The sequence below is a fragment of the Panthera uncia genome, assembly GCF_023721935.1.
Source record: "Panthera uncia isolate 11264 chromosome C1 unlocalized genomic scaffold, Puncia_PCG_1.0 HiC_scaffold_4, whole genome shotgun sequence".
NCBI lineage: Eukaryota > Metazoa > Chordata > Mammalia > Carnivora > Felidae > Panthera > Panthera uncia.
The window spans coordinates 86,037,522-86,057,452 of record NW_026057585.1 but is presented as its reverse complement, the minus strand read 5'-3'; the positions used below and the strand labels follow the sequence as shown (position 1 = coordinate 86,057,452).

General features: G+C 54.1%; 1 long non-coding RNA gene across 1 annotated transcript in view; it reads left to right on the top strand.

Moving 5' to 3' along the window:
* The window catches only part of LOC125912936 (uncharacterized), a 26,040-nt gene extending 6,859 nt beyond the window's left edge, over nucleotides 1–19,181 (top strand). The window contains exons 2-3 of the long non-coding RNA XR_007454877.1: nucleotides 16,126–16,176; nucleotides 18,924–19,181. This is a non-coding gene — a long non-coding RNA (uncharacterized LOC125912936). The remainder of the gene's footprint in view (nucleotides 1–16,125; nucleotides 16,177–18,923) is intronic.
* Nucleotides 19,182–19,931: the final 750 nt, after the last annotated feature.

The following is a 19,931-nucleotide window of genomic DNA, read 5'->3' as shown; positions in this document are numbered from 1 at the left end:
TTGTTTTTAATGGGGCGGCGACCCCCGAGCTCTCCCCTCCTTCCCCCCCCCCCGCTCCCCCGACCCCCCCCCCCCCCCGCCGCAGGCAATCTCACCTCCCTGGGTTTTAGAGTTTTAAATTGTTTCTTTGCTGATGACACCCACATTCATAGTCTCCAGCTTAGACCTCTCTCCTCAGCTCCAGACTTGTATTTCCAGATGCCTCTTGACATCTCCGACTCAGGACGTTTAAACTGAATTCCTGATTTGACCCAAACCCGTCTTCCCCTATCCCTCCAGTTGCTCAGGCCATCCCTGGGTGAGGAAACTGGGGCGCAGCGAGGCAGGGTCACACAGACAGGAAGCAGAGAAGCATCTGGCTCCCAATTTCCCAGCCTCCCTGAGACCCCCCACCTGGGTCCCCAGCTGGGACTCCTCCTTCAGCCATCGGGGCGAGGGGCTTTGTGCCCAGGTGTGCAGAGGGAGTGTGATTCAGCCCCATCAGAACATCACGCACGTGCAAGGAAGGGTCTGGAGGGCGAGGGGCCTTCCTGGGCGGACCGTCACCACAGCTCCGGGCAGGCGAGCCGACGGAGGCCCTGTCTGGGCTCCAGCTCCCAGCCGACAAGAGGACGAGCTGGGTGGCAGGAGTCAGGGAGCTCCCGGACTCGGAGGGCCCAGCGGTTAGTTCCCTAGAGCGAGGCGGGGGTCAGTGCAAGTTCTCGGCTTCCGGAAACAGGAGTGAGCGGGCAGGTGTGGCCACCTCCAGCATCTACCTGCTTCTCCCCCCCCCCCCCCCCCCCCCCCGGACCCTGCCTTTTGTTCAGGAGACTCGCCTCCCTGCACTCTGGCCGGAATCAACGCCTCCCCGCTTCTGGGGACGGAGCCAGTCCGCCCAGGCGTCTTTCAGGTCGCCCAGGCGTCCTTCAGGTCACCCTGACTGGTTCAGGGATGGAAACGCAACCCAGCGAGGGCCAAAGGGATTCGAAGAAACGTTGTCCATCTTCTGGGCAAGAGCCTTCCTTTCTCTCACACCCAAACTGCCCCTGGGTGCGAGGGTATGAAGTTCAAGGTGGCAGTAACCATTTTTGGTCTGCTGTCGCGGGCCGTACGGGAGGCACTGCGGGAAGAGCCCCACGCGAGGGCTGGCCGAGCTGAAGAGGGGACACAGGGCGGTGCTTCCCTGGTGCTCACTGACCACAGGACCAGCACGTACCAGGGATCCCAGACACACCCGGCATCTGGCTGCGGTAAACTTTTCCCGAATAAATGAATAGATGGACGAAGGATACCTCCTCTCGGCTCCCCGTCCCAAAGGAGCCTCGGTTCCCTAATACATGGGTGTAATACTCGTCTCTACCTGCTGGACTTCTCGTGGGAAGTTAGTGAATTACTACACGCCTGGCACACAGTAGACACACAGCAAATATCATTATAATTATCATCCCCATCCTCCTCATTTCCCTCTGGAGCCTCAGTTCTCTCCTCGGTGAAACGGGAATTCATGTATTCAACAGACTGCTGGCCATCACCTTGTGCCAGGGAGCCTGGTGAGGATCTGAGGCAGGGACGCAGATGGACCGGCTCTGGTCTCTGCCTGGGAGAATCAACCTTCTGGTGTGGCGGGCAGTCAAGAGTTAAAACCCAGCGGGAAGAGATCCCGCGGTATATGGGAAGTCGGCTGTACGGGTGTGGGGTGTCCTGGGGTGTAAACGGCCACCTCCCGAGTTGAGCTAATTGAGGTGAGGGAAAGGAGCTGAGCCCATGTCCTCTGATCTTTCCGGTGCGTTGGCATGAAACCATGAGGGATGGGCTCCAGTTGTCGACCCAGGTCAGACAGGAAAGGGAAGATAAATGACCAGAGAGCCCAGGGCATAGAGTAGGTAGATACATAAAAGTTGAAGGTCGAGGAGGAAAGAACCAACTTGTATGTCAGGTGTTTTTCTCTTGAAATATTATATTGGTTTTTAAAAGTTACGTGAGGGGTTCCTAGGTGGCTCAATCAGTTAAGCGTCCCGACTCTGGCTTTGTCACGATCTCACAGTTCCTGGGTTCGAGCCCTGTGTCGGGCTCTCTCTGTTGTCAGTGTGGAGCCTGCTTTGGATCCTCTGTCCCCTCTCTCTCTGCCCGTCCCCCACTCACACGCTCTCTCTCTCTCAAAAATAAACAGTTTTAAATGTTAAAAATTATGTGAAATAATGGCAAATCTTATTCTTTAGACTTTTATCTTTTTTTGAAAAATGAGTGAAATTTTTATTTTAATGGCAGTTAATGTAATGAGCCGCCAAGTGACACCGCCACCTGGTGGCAGCATGCTAAAGTCCCAGGTTTGTTTTATTTTGTTTGCGGTAACATAACACTGCGGGCCCGATTTTTGGATGTGACTAGAGATCTCAGAGCCATTCCCCTCTTACCCCTTCTCCCTATCCTTTCGCTGCAACCCGGCTGCCATAGTCGAAGCTCCCAAGTTCTTAGCTTTTTGCCTGAGCCATGCCTGCTCCAGTCTGAGAAGTCAACTTCCTCCTCCTCCTTCGGTGCTGACCTTCCCTAAGCCCGCCACCCTGCCCACCAGGGGGATGTGGGAATAGTGAGAGAACCTACCCCAGTGGTAACAGTGAAAGAGCACAGACGCTACGGACTCCTGTGAGTTCAAATACTTACTGGCTATGGGTCTGTGGACCTCTCTAAGGCCCCTATGAGCCTCAGTTCCCCCACCAGAGAAATACGAACTCAAGAGACTTCTTATTCTTTCTACTCCGTGGCTTCCTCTTTATCCAGAGCTGGAGTGAGTGGGGACCAAGAAATGAAGGGGAGGAGTGGGTGGAGTGGAGCAGAGAGGCAGAATGCCCCTGCATTGCACTTACCCCTCTTGGGGACCCTTTGCAGAAATGCCCAAGGCCGCTTGCTTCCTGGGGCCACCTCCCAGGTTCCCCTTCCCGTCCAGTTCATCCACTTTCTCTTCCAGGCTCGGACTGACACCCTGCACCGTCTTATAATCCACTTAGCTCTGAAGGGACAGCAACCGAGCAAAGGGCCATTGGCCCTGCCTTGGGCTCTAGAGACGGCAATGCTTCATGCTTCCCCCCGTCTCAAATGGCTCAAATGCACTTGGGAGGGAAGAGTTTCAGAGCTGGGCTTCCCCAACCTTGGCAGCCACGAACGGTTCGGGAATCCAGCCTTCCAGCCCGAGGCTGCTGCCGCCTGGATCCTGTCGTGTGGCCTTGAACAAGTCACTTCCTCTCTTGAGCTGCAAATCCCGTTGGTAAAAGGGAGCTCTCCAGTCTAGGTCTAGTCCGGCTCCCATGACATGGCAGCCAGGGCTGCTGAAGAGGTGGGCAGGGTTGGGGTGTCCTCTCCCCTCCCTGTCTTCTCGGGGAACGCCAGGCCCCTGCTGGGAGGGGGAGACCCTGCTTTCCCCTGGGGAAGTGAGTCCCAGGGCAGCTCTGTGATGCTCCCCACACTCACTGTGGGCAGCAGAGCTGAGTGCTGTATTAATTATTACCAACTCCCCCTGGGAAGAAAATTCAAAGTCAGGTCACCATGGTAACCTAGACGGTGGCAATGTGACCAAATTTTTTAAGTGCTCGACGTGTTCCAGGCAAATTACCTCTCAGTGGAAGAGAAAAGAATGGGGCCTCAATCCCACACTTCAGTGGCCGGGGGAAGAAAAACGCAGGAACTCCCACGGGGCCCAAGCCTTTCTAAGGGAGAGGGCGAGGTGGGCGCAGGGCTGTTGCAAGGCCAGAGCAGAGCTGCAGATGACATCCAGGCTTCTGAACGAGGGCCCGGCCAGAGAGCCAGACGCCTTGGGGTTCAGTCCCAGCTCCGGTCCCATCGTGTCTGTAGCCCCCCGCTGGTCCCCTGACCTCTCTGGGCCTCTGGTAAACCTTCACCCCGCAGTCTCTCTCAAAGGCCCAATGAGATGAACGAGCCAGTGGGTTGTTGACCTCACTTGGGGCTGGGGGTACAAAGGGGAGGCCCAGGGGGGTTTGCTCATCAGATCTTCGAGGCGGAGAGGCTTGGATTCAAATTCCACCTCTGCCACCTAGCAGCTGTGTGACCTTGGGCCAGTGACTTCACCCTTCTGAGCTCTGGCTTCCTTACCTGTAAGAGGAGGCCGAACAATAGTCCCTCTCCCTCGGCGTGACCGTGATTAAGATAATCCATGAACGGGCGTCCGGGTGGCTCAGTCGGTTAAGCATCCAACTCTTGATCTCGGCTCAGGTCATGATCTCACGGTTCATGAGATTGGGCCCCACGTCGGGCTCTGCACGGACGACCAGAGCGCCTGCTTGGGATTCTCTCTCTCTCTCTCTCTCTCTCTCTCTCTCTCTCTCTCTCTCCCTCCCTCTCTGTCTCTCTGAACAATAGATGAACATTAAAACAAAAAGATAATCCATGTAACGTGCTCAGCACAGCCCCCTGGACACCGTAGGTGCTGATGTCATCATTGTTGCTGCCACTTTAATAAGGGTCCCATATGCCAGGCTCTGAGTTGAGCAAGTTTTACACAGGACCTATCATCAAATCCTCCCCCATTCCTCTCGCGAGATGGCAGTTACTACTAACCACAGTTCACAAGCGTGGAAACTAAGGTTAGCGAGGCGAGGAGGGGCTCAGACACACCTGACCCGGGTCTGTCTGCCTCCGGACATTCCCTCCGCGGCCTGAAGATGACACGAGCCATGTGTCGAGTGCCCTCACTGGATAGTGAACCAGTGGGCACCCTTGGGCACGTCCAAGTTTCATGTCACGGCCCCTGTATGGCCCCGGACTCCCATCTTCTGGGGTTTGGGATACTGGGATACTGGTGGGCTGAGGCAGTGATGGGGAATTAGAGGCAGGACCCCCCCCCAAAAGGCCCCCCCCTTCAGGCCACAGCCCCAGGGGGTGCCGGTGGCCATCAGCATTACAATGGCTCTGCCTGTCCTTGGGCCCCTGGCTGTCCTCACACTGTGGGACGCAGATAGCCAGGAGCTGTCTCTGACCTCATCGTGCCCTAGCCACTCTGGCCTTGCATGGCCCTCACCTACCCTATCCTGCTGGGTCAGCATCCCACCCCCCTACCCCCACCCTTGAAGCTGCCCCCAGGCAAAACTGGCTTTCCCAGGACAGAATGAGGTCAGTCCTGTAGGGTGATGGATGGATTTAATAACAGACCATTCCTACCGCCAGCCCATTTGCCCTTCACAGTCCCGGACCCATGTAACGGCCAGAGTCAGCCCCCTCTGTCAGGGGACAGGAGTCAGAGGGGGTAGAGACCATCCTCCCAGCCAGCTCAGGGCCCCCCAGGAGCCCAGAGCAGGTCAAAGTCAAAACCCTGGGATATGGGCACCCTCGTTCTAACCCTTCTCCTTGACGGTGGTACGCCCTTGAGCAAATCACTGCTCTTCTCTGAGCCTCAGTGTCTCCATCTGCAAAATGGAATGGAGAACGCCCCGCTGCTTGCCTCCTGGGGTTTCTGCAGGGACGGAGCCAGCGGCAGATGTGATCTCCATGCACTTACAGAGGTGATCCTGGTCACTGCTCATCTTGGTTGGGTTCCCCCAGAAGCCGACCCTGAGATAAGAATAGAGAAGTTCCTTTGGGCAGTGATCCTATGATAGGGAAAGAGAGGGTAAAACAGGCAGAGAGGGAAAGGTTAGGCCGTGAGATCCCTGGGTGGGGAAAAACACATATTTTGAAACAAGGCTGGGAGCCTCTGACCACAGCAGTCTCCCGGGGGCATAAGGTTCCTCTTAAGAATGTTACAGACACCGCCTGCTCCCCCTCAGGTTCCCCTCAGGAATTTGACCAAAGACCTGACTAAAAATAAGCAGTCGACCATAAAATGTATGACCCACAAGGAACGGTGTGGCCCTAGACCACCCCTCATACGATGGAAACCAGCCAATCAAAAAGGAATGACTAGGCATTTAGAGTTATCACGCCGATAAGGGTAAAACCAGAGAAGAAATGAGTGGGGGTGGAAGGGGGGGGGGCGACCAAAACCTTATAAAACAAGGACCCTCGCCTGTAGTCGCGGGCATTCACTCCCTTCTCTGGAAAGAGAGCTCTCCTACTATTCTTGCTTTCTGATCTTATACTCTAATAAACTTTTGCCGGCTGCTCATTTTATTCGGTGCCCCCCCCCTTTCATTCTTTGCGGTGAGACAACGAATCCTGGGCATCGAGGTTAAAAAAGCATCCTGCAACAATCCCGGGACGCGCCGGTAGGGAAAGGGGGAAACTGAGGCAGGGAAGGAAGAATCCCAGAGTCAGGATGCGCTGGTGAACGAGCCGCAGCGGGGACAGCCGAGGCTCCGCCCCTCTGGAGACTTCCAGGAGATGGGGTGGAATGGGCCTCACGTCTGTCCCAAGAAAGAGGGGAGAAGGCTGGGCTATTTCCCCACCCCCACCCCCTCAGCTCCCACCCGCCCTTGGCCGAGGTCTGCTCCCGCAGACATCAAGGTCCCAGCACTCCCCCAGCCTGCCCGTGTGGGTGAGCAGCCCCTCTGGCCAGCAAAAGCCCTCAGAGGCTGTCCTGTGCATGGGAACGATGATCCTGAGGGGACGCAGGCAGGGCTCCACGTGCACGATCTCATTTCCTGTTGCCCGCGGTCAGCCTGGCAGAGGAGGCAGGGTGACGCGCCCCATTCTGCGGATGAGGAACGTGAGGCTTAAAGGGCTCAGAGGGGGCAGGGTCTTTGGTCCTTGCACGGCCTCTCAGATGGGCAGGGTCCACTTGCTTGTGAGCTGTAAGCAGTAGCATGCTGATAACTGGGTAACAATAGGAGGAAAGAGCCCTGGCTTAGAGGGTTTGCCGGTTGCCATGGCGTAAATACTCCCACCATGGCCGATTTCATGCTACCGCAGTGATGGCTGTCACTGAGCACTGAGTTGGGAAACGATGCTAACCATCGGCTGCCCGGAGCCAGGATGGGCTGGATTCAGCACACCACTGGTTGGAGCCCAGGGCAGCCCTCAGTACCGATCACGCTGACTTTCTCTGCAGGGTGCAAACACATCGTCCCGTTCCGGCTCCCACCCCTTTGCTGCCCCCGTCCCTTCCCTCTGGAACGTCCCTTCCCGCCTGTCCACGTCGCCAAACCTTACTCGCCTTTTCAGAGGCTGCTCTGGTGCCGCTTCCTCCAGGCTGTATCAGGGGAAGCACCACCAGCTGCTACGACGAACATGACCCCGTAGCCGTAGTCATTCAACAAACACAATCTAAGTTTACCGCTGCCTGTGGTGGTGGAGTGGGGGCGGTTCTGCTCCCCCTGGAAGGAACGCAGCTTCCTTCCATCATGGATGCCTCATGTCCAAGTTCACCCCAGGACGGGGAGAGAGAGAGAGAGCGAGCGAGCACAGGTTCTCACGAGTTTTATGCATATCACTTCTACCCACTTCGATGGCCAGGTCTGCCTCTCCTGACTGCAAGGGGGCCAGGAAGGGTAGTTTCACTGAAAACCGAGGAGAAAACGAAACCGTGAAAACGAACCAAAGCCAGCTTCTGCTTCTATTTCCCCCACACCCCAACTTCCACAGTCCAATTTCCTTCTCTTCTAGATTCTTCCACGACATACCATCCAGAAACGGTTTTTCTTTGGTCTTTGGCTCAGACTGCCCAGCATGGTTACTGGGGTGGTCTTTTTTGCCTCCGTAAATTCACAGAGGCTGAGCTATAGAAGGTTCCTAGAGTCTGGGTTCCCAGTGCTTTCTTTGGGTACGAATCATCTGTGAACTCAGGGTTCACAGATAATGCATATCTGGGGAAGGGCCCATCATTCAGTATCTTTAACCAGCTTAGGTAGTTCAGATGTCCAGCTAACACTGGAACTGCTGATTTAGTTAAAATGTCCCACTTAACGGATGCGAACACTGAGGCCCAGGGGTGGGGGGAGGAATTTGTCCTAAGCCATGGACTAAGCTAAAACTGGATCTGAAAGTTGAACCCAGGGCTCCTGACTTTTAACTCTGGGCTCTGTCTATATACTATGGTGTTATCTCCCGTAGAAGATCTGATGGTAAATTCCAGCACGAGACACTGGTAGATGCTGAGTTGGTCATGGGTCATCAAGATGACCTTCGTGGTCAAAAGATACTGACTTGAATGTGAGCTCTAGAAGAAGGCCGACCTAGGTTCAAACTCTGCTTTTTGCACCTACTTGTTTTGAGATCTTGGGCAAGACTTCTTACCTCTCTGAGCCTCGGTTTCCTCATCTGGAAAATGGGGGTGATAATAGTACCTATTAGGAGGTTAAAATATAGGAAAAGTGCTCAGTGCTGTATCTGGTAAATTCTCAGTGTGTACTTATTGTTGACTCTGATTATCCGCCAAGGTGAGTGGTTGTTCTCAAGGAGCCTGCGAGGTATCTGGAAACAATCTCAAGGGTGAGCCTTATCCAGGATTGAGAGCCTCATCCGAGTAAAGCTTCATCCACTGTGCAGACAGAATTTTCATGAAAATCAGCTCCCCAAATGTACAGGCTAAGCCTCTGGAAATTCAAGCTGCACTGCTTGACCTCAATTTTTATCCAGTTTGGTGTTTAACTCAGTTTTGAAAATATACCCAAGCTATATGTGTGTGTGTAAGCAAGTCTGAGCGAGCATTGCTTCTGTGCACAGAGGCTGCTCGGGTCCCAGCCCACGGAAACGCCAGGTCAGTCGGGGAGGGCTGGGCTCTGCTGCAGAAACAGATGACCCCCACATCTCAGTGGCTATGGACAACAAAGGTTGCTCTCTCAGTCACTGTCCCCGCCCTTCGTGGCTTGGTTGGAGCCCTGCCCGTGGTAGGCACTCTGGCACATAGGCTGAAGGAGAAACTACCAATTCAATTGTTGCTGTTCCTGTAGCCAAGGAAAAGAAGGCTCTGGAAGAGAGCTCAGGCAATAAAGTGGTATGGCCCGGAAGGGACTCACATCCTCACCAAGTCTCTCTCTTCTCTTAATGTTTATTTATTTTTGAGAGAGACAGAAACAGAGCACGAGCAGGGGAGAGGCAGAGAGAGAGGGAGACACAGAATCGGAAGCAGGCTCCAGGCTCCGAGCGGTCAGCACAGAGCCCGATGCGGGGCTTGAACTCATGGACCGCGAGATCATGACCTGAGCCGAAGTCGGAAGCTTAACCGACTGAGCCAACCGGGTGCCATTGTCACCAAGTCTGAATGGAGATCCCACAGCACGGAGGCACATTCTGGAGCCCATCTCCTTCCTTGTCTAAATAAAGTGGCGTAGAATAGTACCTACTTCAAAGGACTGGTGCAAGGGGCTACCTGGTATAATGCTGAATAACTCTTGAAATAGCACCTGAGAGGGGCACCTGGGTGGCTCAGTCAGTTAAGCGTCCGACTTCGGCTCAGGTCGTGGTCTCATGGTTCATGAGTTCGAGCCCCGCGTCCGGCTCTGTGCTGACAGCTCGGAGCCCGGAGCCTGCTTCGGATTCTGTGTCTCCCCCTCTCTCTGCCCCTCCCCTGTGCTCTCTCTCTCTCAAAAATAAATAAACATTAAACACATTTTTTTTTAAAGGTGAAATTTGTTATATGAATTCTATCTCAATATTACAAAAAAATTAGGATCTCAGTATTATTAAAAAATTAAAAAGATAATAATGCTGATAAATAATAAACAATGGGGAAATCCCCCTCCCCCTGCAGGGTTGTTCACCTTCACCCCAAAACTGCCAGCTCCCATTATAATCCTCATCTCTGGGCTGTCGTTTCTGTGGGCTGGTGTCGCCCTGGCCGGGGCGCCCTTCAGCGTGTGACCTGTGCTCTCTTTCACTGTCAGCGACAGAACTATGCCCACACCACGTGCGTGTAGGGGTCACATCCTGCCACAGGACGACCGCCCTTCTCCAGTCTCCCCAGCCCTCCTGATGCCTGGGATCCTATGGGATGCCTGGGATAGAAAAGCCCTTGGCCATCAGCCATCCAGCCCCTTCCATTCAGTAATGAGGAAATCCAGGTCCGGGGCGGGGCGGGGGGCGGGGGGGAGGGATTTGCCTGATGTCACACAGTGAGATGGTGGCGGAGCTGGACCCAAAACCCAGGTGCCCCATGGTACACCCGGTGTCCCTCCTATGGTGGTGGCGCGTCCGCGGGCAGGAGGTGGGGCTGGGCAACGACTGGGAGACTCTCGGGGCCTCTCTGAGGTCCTCACACCAGACAGGTGCATGAGGACAAGGAGGAGACAGCGGGCTGGCAGGATAGAGGAAAGCTGAAGTCAGACGAGGAGGGTCCCAGCCGCTTGCTACTTCCTGTTTTGCTCACAGCTTTAGTCGTGGGAAACAGTTGTCACCACAAAACTGCAACGCCAAACCCACTAGCTTCCCTTCGTGCATACCCATTCCTCCCACTGGTCTCTGTCTGGGAGCACGTCCCCCCCCCTCTCTCGCTCCAGGCCCACAGAACCGGGGCCCCCCCCCACTCCCACCCCAACTACGAGAGGTAGCTCTGGCTGTCATATGTTCAGGACTCCCTGGGAACAGTGTTTGAGGAGAAGGGGACACATTCATGAAATGGGGCCGGTGGGCACAGATGCCACATTAAAGGACACAGACTCACAGAGGGTGAAAAGGGTTCCATTTCTGACGTGAAAGTCTCAGTGGATGCTGTCTGTCTTTCCGACCTTTCTGACCTTTGCTAACCTCCCTTCGAACGCAAAGACCGGCCCTCAGATTGAGAACAGTCAGGGCGCTGGAATTTAAGGACACTACTTGATTACCATTATACTCACACGACTGCTTCGCTTCTACTTGTGGCAATCACACAAGTCCTCCGTTTACATAGTTTCCTTTGAAAATAAATTTAAGTAAAGACGAGGTGATTTTTCTAGAAACACTGAGTGGCCATCAGCACAGGCAGAAGGGAAAGTGGTTTGGAACGTCTAGGAGTCTGGGAAGCAGTCGGCGGAGGTTTTCCGTGTCTTGGAGGCCGGGCTGACTTAGCCCTGGCTTTCCCCTGCTGGAAGGACCCCAGCCCAGACCTGTCAAAACTGACTCTCGGTGGCCTGAGCCCTTGACTTGCAAAACATCCAGATTCAGGCTCCCTGCCTGCAGAGCAACACCGGGGTGGGCACTGGAGGCCCTGAAGGCGGGCTCCTGGGTGGAGGCCACCCTCCCTCGGAGGCTGCCTCCTCCTGGGTGTGTGAGCTGCCTTGTCACCTGCGGCCCAGGACCCAGAACCGTCATCCTCCTCTCTTCCCTACCCCCCCTTCCCCACAGCTTTTCCTACAAACCCCTGAAATCACCAATTCCTTGGGCCTCCCTCTCACTCCCTACTGTTGTAGGTAAAGTTGAGGTTCCCTGGCACCCTACTTCCTGGACCGTGGTTCACCTTCCCTGTGCTTCTTCTCCCAGGTGCAGTCCCCTCCCTGTCTCCCCACTGCCCAGGGAAGCTGCCCTCGAGTCTGATGTGGTTTTCTGGCACCTTCCTTTGAAACCCTACCACCACCACTGCCACCACCCAGATCTGTGGGACCCCTGTAGAGCCGGGCCAGGACTAGGGTGAGGATGGTGAGGTGCCCAGGGTGCAAAATTTATGCAGACGTCCATTCTCAGTGGCCACCCCGACGGGGAGTGTCTCCTTAACTATGTGTCCAAGGTACCTCACTTGCCTCACCCTAGTCCCACACCTGTTGCAGAACACAGGAGAAAGAAAACCTGCTGGTGAAAGGATGTTCCGGGGATTACTGGGGTTCTGAGTAATGTTCATAGCAGTTACCCCTTTGGGATCCTACAACAACATCTCCCAGGAGCAAGGCTGTTGCCTAAACACAGCTGCGTGGGGTGTGCACTGAACAAGGGTGTGATGCCAAGGGGAAAGTGTGGCTGAAATCCACCTGTCTCCACTCTGTGTGTCTGAGCGTGGGGCCTGCGTCACCCTGGAAAAGGGGGTACCTGGTTGTGTTTTATCCGCTGGTGACGGAGGCTTTCAGTACCTCCCACCAGAGTATGGAATGTGCTAGTGATGGCCCTGCAGACAGCATGAAGCAAAGGTGACGTGAGAGGGAAGGCACTTGCCCTGGGACACAACAGCAGGGCACCAGGACCCGAGTTTCTTGAGTCTTCACTTCATCTTCCCTTTACTTTTTACCGCTCAAGTACAATATGTTAGACGACTGAGTGCTCTGCACAGGCAGAGCTGAGTCTAAAGCAGATGTCCCTTTTATGCCCTTTCTTGCCTGCCCCTCCCCCGCCTTGCTAAGGCCGAGTTAATTCCCTCCACGTCTTTTCAAGCAGCTTGGGCTCGCCTCTAATCCCACGTCTGTCCTCCCCACTGGACTGCGGATTCCTAGAGGGCAGAGACTGTGTCCCGCGGCCTCAGTCTCAGCACATGGCCTGGTAAATTCTAAGTGCACTGGGCGTGCATCACCCACATTTCCTGGGAACCCTGGGGACCCAGGCTCGGTGCCACGAGGCCAGAGCACTTAATAAGACACAGATCATTAAACAAAAGTAATTTAAAAATAATGCCAACTGTGACTTGTGTCCCTCTAATACCCTTACAATCCTTTTCCCTCCGTGTCCCCGTCCCTTTCTCTCTCTCTTTTCCATTTCAGGCCCTCTCCACCTATTTTCTTGCTTCTGTGATACAAAACCTGGAAACTAGGTTGTCCAAGAGCCGGAGTCACATTCCAGAGGGAGGGCAGGTATAGCGGATCAGCCGGTTGTCCTCCAACCCTGTCCCCCTCTCCCTCACTGGCACGTGGCTGCTCTGCTAGACGTGATGTTTCCCGGCCTCCCTGGCAGGAGTGGCCACGGGACTAAGTCCCGGCCGTCGGAACGTGAATGCAAGCAAGGGAGGCCACTTTGAGGCCGAGGCCTTAAGTCACCCGGTGCCTTCTTTTTCCTCTCTGCTTGGCTGCAGCCAGCCGTGGCGACAACCCCCAAAGGGGGCGATGAAGCTTATGGGATGGAAGCGTCCCACCGCGGAAGGGTCTCTGAATGGCCAGGGCCTCCTGTATGAGAGACGGTGTCCTCGCACGGGGCCTGCTGTGCGAGAGGCCAGGACACTTCTATATTCCTTACGCTGTTCTGTGTTGGGGTGTCTTTGCCCCAGCGGAGAGCAGTGTAGGCTTACCTGTAAGTAAGAGAGCCAGGAAGGGGAGAGGCTGGCTGAGCAGTTACAACCAGAATCTTCTCCAGGAGAAAGGGCGAGCGGAGTCCGGGCCTCCCACACGACGGGCTCTGTCCCATTACACGCTTGGTGGAATGACGGAACGGCCAGGGGTGCTCCCAGCAGAAACAAATGATGACGGTTTCTTGTGTAACCAAAGGGGAAGGGGAAAGAATGGGGTCACCTGGCATCCGGGTTCAGTGCTGTCAGACCCTCAAAAGCAACAGAAACAACCTCCGTTCTATCTGCCACTGTTCTACAGGACTCTTACTTACCCTGCCGGCCTTCCCTGAGGGGAGGGCAACAGCAAGCCCCCTGCTTTCACAAGGGCCTCCCAGAGGAGAGTGGGAGGCTTGCCCAAGGTCACCCCGGCTGTTAGAGGCGGAAGGGCCATGGAAACCCCAAGAAGGGATTTGGAGCCAAAAAGGATTTGAACCTGGAAGCAGATGGGGAAACCAGCAAGGGAACCCTCCCCAGGTGGAAAGATTAACTCAAGAAGCTGTGGCCAAAGACAATGGATGGAAATGACCTAAGGAATTGCAGGAAGGAGAGAAGCCTGCTGTCCAGGCACCTGGCGGGGTTCCTCACAGCCTGCTGAGTGGCCACCATTCACACTGACTGGAGGCGCTAGGGCTGGAGGAAGACGCCAAGGCTGAAACATTGAGGTCTGAAAAGGAAATGCAGGAACCACAAAGTTCTGTGAATTGTCTGAGCCAAAAGAGACAAAATGGCCTGGGGGAGGGTCTGGAGCCCAGACGGCCAGGGGGAAGGAAAACCTGATGGGCCTCCAATCTTCCCAGGTAACATCCTTTCTTTTCAACATTCCCTGAACATTTATGGAGTACCTATAGTATACCGTGCACCTCTGTACCCTAAGGATACAGCCATGAACCAAACAGGAAAAAAAACAAACAAAACATCTTTCAGGGGCCCCACCTGCTAGTGGGGGAAGCAGACAGTAAAACACAACCACAAGAAATAAGTCAATTCTGCAGTGTCAAAATGCAGTAAGAACAAAAAACAAAAATAAAAACGAAAAACGATGGGACCAGGAGTGACGGAGATGAGACTGACTGCGTAATTTGCAGAGCCCAGCGCAGAACAAAAACGTGGGGCCCTTGTTCCAAAGGCAGAGAAAAGAGCTGTTAAAGGTACACAGGAAATTTTCCCTTCTTTCTGCAGTCTCCTCTCTCCCTCTCTCTTTCTCTGTCTCTCAACTTGTCACTGTGTTTTTATTTGCTGTTTAATGTCATTCTAAGTAAAGACAAATCTTAAATTACCAGCATGGGTTTTACCACTCATCTTTATATTGTACAATGCCAGCTTTGAAATGAAAATATCAGAGCATTTAACTCGTACGTGGAGTCACAGAAATTACACAATTTGTATTTCATGGCTTGTCCCCAAGGGTGCCCCAAGCCTGCCAGAAGAGGCCAAACAGAAAGAACTGGAGAGAGGAAGAGCTGATCTGCCCAGCTAAAGTTTAAGTGAGCTCTTCTGGGAACAGAGATACCCTTAGGGTAAAAAGTATCCTGGGTACCCGCGGGCCCTGCCACACTATGGTGGAGGCACCCACTCTCCAGAGCCTGACCGTTGCCAAGTTCCCCTTACCAAATTGTCCCTCCCCCCAGATGCAGGACTGATGGGTAGCACCCAGGTGAGGGTGGGGCCTACGGAACTCAAGCCTGGCCTCTCCTTCCCACGGGGCCACTCTTCCAACCCTTGGCAAATGGGTAACCCCCAAAGGTCTTTGAGCTTCCATTCTGGGCTGTGCTCAGGACCTGCATCAGGGTCTTGCCCCACTGAGATGTGGCCTTTCTGGCCAGTCACCTACTGGACGCGCCACGATGCTGCCAGTGCAGGGTGGGGATAGCCATGCCCTGTCCCAAGATGCTGTGAGGTGTGTGCACCTGACCTCCCCTCCCCTGTCCCGGGTCTGTGATCGGGGTGCTGCCAGCCACCAAAGACAGCCATAGTCTTCGAGCAGGGCCAGAGAGGGGAGGCGGAACGGGGCCGGAGGTGCTAATGGGCAGGGGGCCAGGTGGCACATGTGAGCTGAGGCCAAGTTCCTGGCGCGTATCCCCTTGTCCCATCAGACTTCACTTACAAAACACAAATTCAAAGATAAAATTATTAAGAATTTCGAGACAGTGATAGTGGAGCATAAAATGCAAACTGTGGGACTCATCTGAGCATAGGGTACTGAGTCGGGGTGCTGGCTGTGCTCCCAAAAGCCAGCCCTGGAGGGAGGAGAGGTTGTCACTCTGAACAAATGTTCCCAGAAGGCTTTGTTAAAAAGATGATGTCTGAGCAAAGACTTGAAGAATGAGAAGGAATGAACCACTCAGATTTCAGAGGGAAGGGTGTTACAGGCAGAGGGAACAGTATGTACGAAGGCCCTGGTTTGAGAACGTGCCTAATGTATCCAGGGGGCAGCCAAGAGGCCCATGCAGCTGGAGTGGAGGGGTTAGGGGCCAGGTGTGCAAGGCCCTGGGGGACAGTTAAGGGACTGGGGCTTTTGGTCTGAGAGAAAGGGGGAGCCAAGGAAGGGTTTTTTATAGAGGAGTGACACGATCAGATTTAGGTTTCCAAGGGGCTTCTGCTGGGTTAAGCCTAGACTGGAGGAAGCAGGGAAATAAGCCAAGCAGCTACCGCAATAACCCGGGAGAGGGATGACGGTGGCTTGGACCACCAGCCTTTAAGGATGGGTGGTCAGAACCTGGGTATTTAGTAACATTCCAACATATTTATTCAGCCCCCAGTACACCACCTATGGTCAAGGCTCAGGGGGTTAATGAAGCAGGAGACACCAGGTTCCAGCTGTTGTGGACCTTTCCAGTGAGGTAGAAACAGACGATAAACCAAAACAGAAGGGCCTCTCTGACATGTCATTTCAGCTGAAATCTGAGCGACATAAGGAGCCACCGTGAGATCGGGGAAAATCATTCCAAGTAGAGGACACAGCATGTGCTTTAGTCAGCTCAGGCTGCCATAACAGAATATTGCAGACTGGGTGGCTTAAATGGAAATTTATTATTATTTTTCCCCAGGTTTGAAGGCTGGGAAGTCCAAGATCAAGGTGCCCGCCAATTCAGTTCCTGGTGAGTGCTCTCTTCCTAACTTGTAGACGCCCAACCTTTTTTGCTATGTCTTTGCATAGCCTTTCCACAGCACCTACAAGTGATCTCTCTCTTTCTTTCCTCTTCCTATTTTTAAAAACTGTTTAATTTTTTGAGAGAGAGAGCTAGAGCAGGGGATAGGCAGAGATGGAGGGGACGGAGAATCCAAAGTGGGTTCCACACTGGCAGCAGAGAGCCCGACGTGGGGCTTGAACCCACGAACCTGTGAGATCACGACCTGAGCCGAAATCAAGAGTCAGACACTCACCTGACTGAGCCACCCAGGTGCCCCTCTTTCCTCTTCTTATAAGGCCACCAATCCTATCAGATTAGCTCCCCACACTCTTGACTTCACTTAACCATCCTTGCCCCCTAAAAGCCCTAGGTCCACATACAACCACATTGGGGGGGCTTCAATAGGCTCAACTTATGAGTTGAGGTTGGGGAGAGACAGTTTAGTCCAAAGAACCCTGAGTTGGCAAATGAGCTTGGCCAATCCGAGGCAAGGCAAAGAGAAGGCCAGTGGGCACGGGGGGGAGAATGTTTCAGACACAGGTGGGCAAGGTGGGCAGCAGGCAGCTCACACAGCCTTACAAACTAGGCCAGCAAATCTGGATTCTACTCTAAGGGCTGACCATTTCTGAGCACTCCCTATGTGCCAGGCACATGCTAACGACCCTACGGGCATCATCTCATTTAACTGTCACAGTCATCCTAAGAGGTAGATGTTCTCTCTGCCAATTTCACAGTAAGGAGACCGAAGCCCGAGCAGCAGTGTTCGCAGGAAGGAGGCGCCCTGTGCTTGCCTGTCGTGGTGCTCAGCCCCGCCAGGGGAGGAGTACAGAGCAGCCCTTAGCTGAGCCCCTGGAATGGGCCCTCCAGACTGGGTGGCCTCAGAAGCAGACGTTGGATTCCATCCAACGGAGGCATATTGAGCATCTGATCCTGGTGAGGGGTTCCTCCGTGTGAATCAGCCACAGTCCGGGCGAGTTAGGACAGGGCTTCTCAAAGTGAGGTTCTCAGTCTTCTATATCCAAATGTCCTGGGGCACAGATTCCTGCCCCACCAGCAGCTAGTAGCTTGGAAAGCTCAGAGGGTGTTGCCAGGAGTTTGCATCTTAAACAGATGTCCCCACGGGAACCTCTGCTGCAGGGGGAGGGGCAGGCAGCTGGGCAAGCAGCTGGCGAAGGGGGCACAGGAGACAGGCATCAGCTGCACCTGCAGAGGGGCCCGAAGCCTTCTGCTGGTGAATGACTTCTTGAAGTAATGTTGCAGCCGGGCGTTGAAGGAGGTGGAAAGTGGGGAGGGCGGGAGAGGGCATTCCAAATGGAGGCACCTGCACAGGCAAAGACTTGGGGGCTGGGCACAACCAGAGGAAAAGGGGAGAGGGGGAGGGTAAGAGGAGGTTGTGCACCAGCTTTCTTCGCTCCCCACTGGGACCAAAGGACACAGTGACCAAGGTTAGCTTCGTCAGCCTGCAACAGCTGTGGGGACAGCTTTATTGCAGAGGCCCCTGCTGGCTGCACAGGCAGAGCCCCCTTTGCCCAGGCCCCCGGAGAGTTCTTCCTGTTGAGGGAGGAGGTGGATGGGCGGATTTCACAGAGAACAAAGGGGCTGGAGGCTTGGGGGAGGGGATGAGCGAGGACCTCCGTGTGGAGCATGGTGACCCATGGCCCTTCCCTGGGTGGCCCTCAATGGGTTGGCTGGGCAGAGGGGACAGGAGGTGGCCTGCTACGGGCCCCAGAGCAGTCACACCCAGAGGGGTGCTGGAGCTAGGTGCTGGAGCTGGCGGGCTCACAAGAGCAGACTGTAAAAATATTCAGGAACTTTGTAAGCCGGTTGTTAAATTTTGGTAACTTGAAATTGGCCTTGATGGGTGTTTACACAGCATGGAAATTGGCAAAAAATCAAGGATTTTTTTTTTTTTTTAATTCTTCCACGGAGCTGATTAATCAGCACTTCACTGACAAGGGAGCCACAGCCACTAGCATCATGGGGCGGGCGGTAGCCGGAGACCCTTATCCAAAACACACCCTCCTGTGCAGGGCACAAGAAACGGCCAGGTACATCAGACACACTCAAGTGTCCCTGCTCTCAAGGAGCAACCGGTCTGTAGGGAGACAGCAACAACAACAAAAAAGCCACAACCTGGGATGTTCTCAACCAGGGAAATAACGCTAACAACAGCTGCTATATCTTGAGTCCCTCCCATGGGTCATGCTGCTGGGAACCTCTCCCCCATCACCTCCGCTCCTCACAGCCGATCCCACTACACAGATGGGAAAAACGAAGCTCGACAAAGTCACCTGCCCGGGATCACACGGCTGGCAAAGTCACGTCCAAAAGCCACACCGTTCTCCCTCGAGCTTGTGTGAAGTTCCTTAACCGCTGCAGTGCCCTGCCTCCACACACCATGCTGCATGCCTGGGGCAGGTGCAGGGCTGGCAGTGGGAAAGGCTTCCCAAGAGTGGTGACATTCAGTCTGGGTTTTAAAGGATGAATAAGAATTTGCCGGTTTTAGGGCGCCAAGAAAGGCATTCCAGATGGGAGGAGAAGCTCAGGAGAAGGCATGGAGGAGTAAGAGGGCATGGGAAGTTTGGGGGAAGAGAGAACACGGTTGGATTACAAGGTTATATCATGGGGAAGCAGGCAAGATGGGAAGGTAGGTGGGACTTTAGTGAGAGGGGCCTTGAATGCCAGGCTAAGAGATGTGGTCTTTTATCCTAAAGGCTTGGGGGTCACGGAAGTGGAAGGTCCTGGGACCCATATCCGAGATCGATGTAAGTATTTCGGTGAGATTGCTACTATATCCGTTTTTACAAGTTGCCCTGGAGCAAATGCTTCTCAAACCACCTGTGGAGAAGGACCATTTTTTAAAAAATTTCTAATCTGTCCCAGACCAATACTTTTGTAAAATACAAGGAAAAAATGAATTACTAGAAAAATAAAATGAAAAAAAAAAACCCAGCCATTTGTTTTTATGATGAGATTCAAGACCTACGATTACTCTATCGGATTGCGCTACAAGTTTTCAACCCTTAGTTTCTGCGTTCACTTTGATAGAAAAGAGCTGGTCCAGGCAGTCTCTGTTATAGGCACACATCTAGGACAAATAAGGGTTCTCCTCGTGAGAGTCGAGCGCTGCCAAACAAATGCTATTTTGGAGATGAGGAATCTGTCGTCCAGAGAAGGTAAAGTGGCCTGCCCAAGATCACATAGCTGGTGAGAGGCAGGGCTAGGATTTAAACCCAGGGCTGTCTGCCTTATTGAGGCTGTCTGCCTCAATCCACCTGCCGGGTGCAGCCCAGACCCTCTCAGCAGAGCCCTCCGGCCTGGCCCTGTAGCCTTGTCCCTGCTCTTTTTTTTTTTTTTTTTTTTTTTTTTTAATTTTTTTTTTTTCAACGTTTTTCATTTATTTTGGGGACAGAGAGAGACAGAGCATGAACGGGGGAGGGGCAGAGAGAGAGGGAGACACAGAATCGGAAACAGGCTCCAGGTTCCGAGCCATCAGCCCAGAGCCTGACGCGGGGCTCGAACTCACGGACCGCGAGATCGTGACCTGGCTGAAGTCGGACGCTTAACCGACTGCGCCACCCAGGCGCCCCGCCTTGTCCCTGCTCTTAACACAAGGTCAAGAGCCCTGCAGTGGGGGGAAATGGCACCATTGTAAGAAGGGAACTTCCTTGCCCAGGGTCCCACGCCCGAGGTTGGCGGAAGCAGCCAGCCTCCAGGGCTCC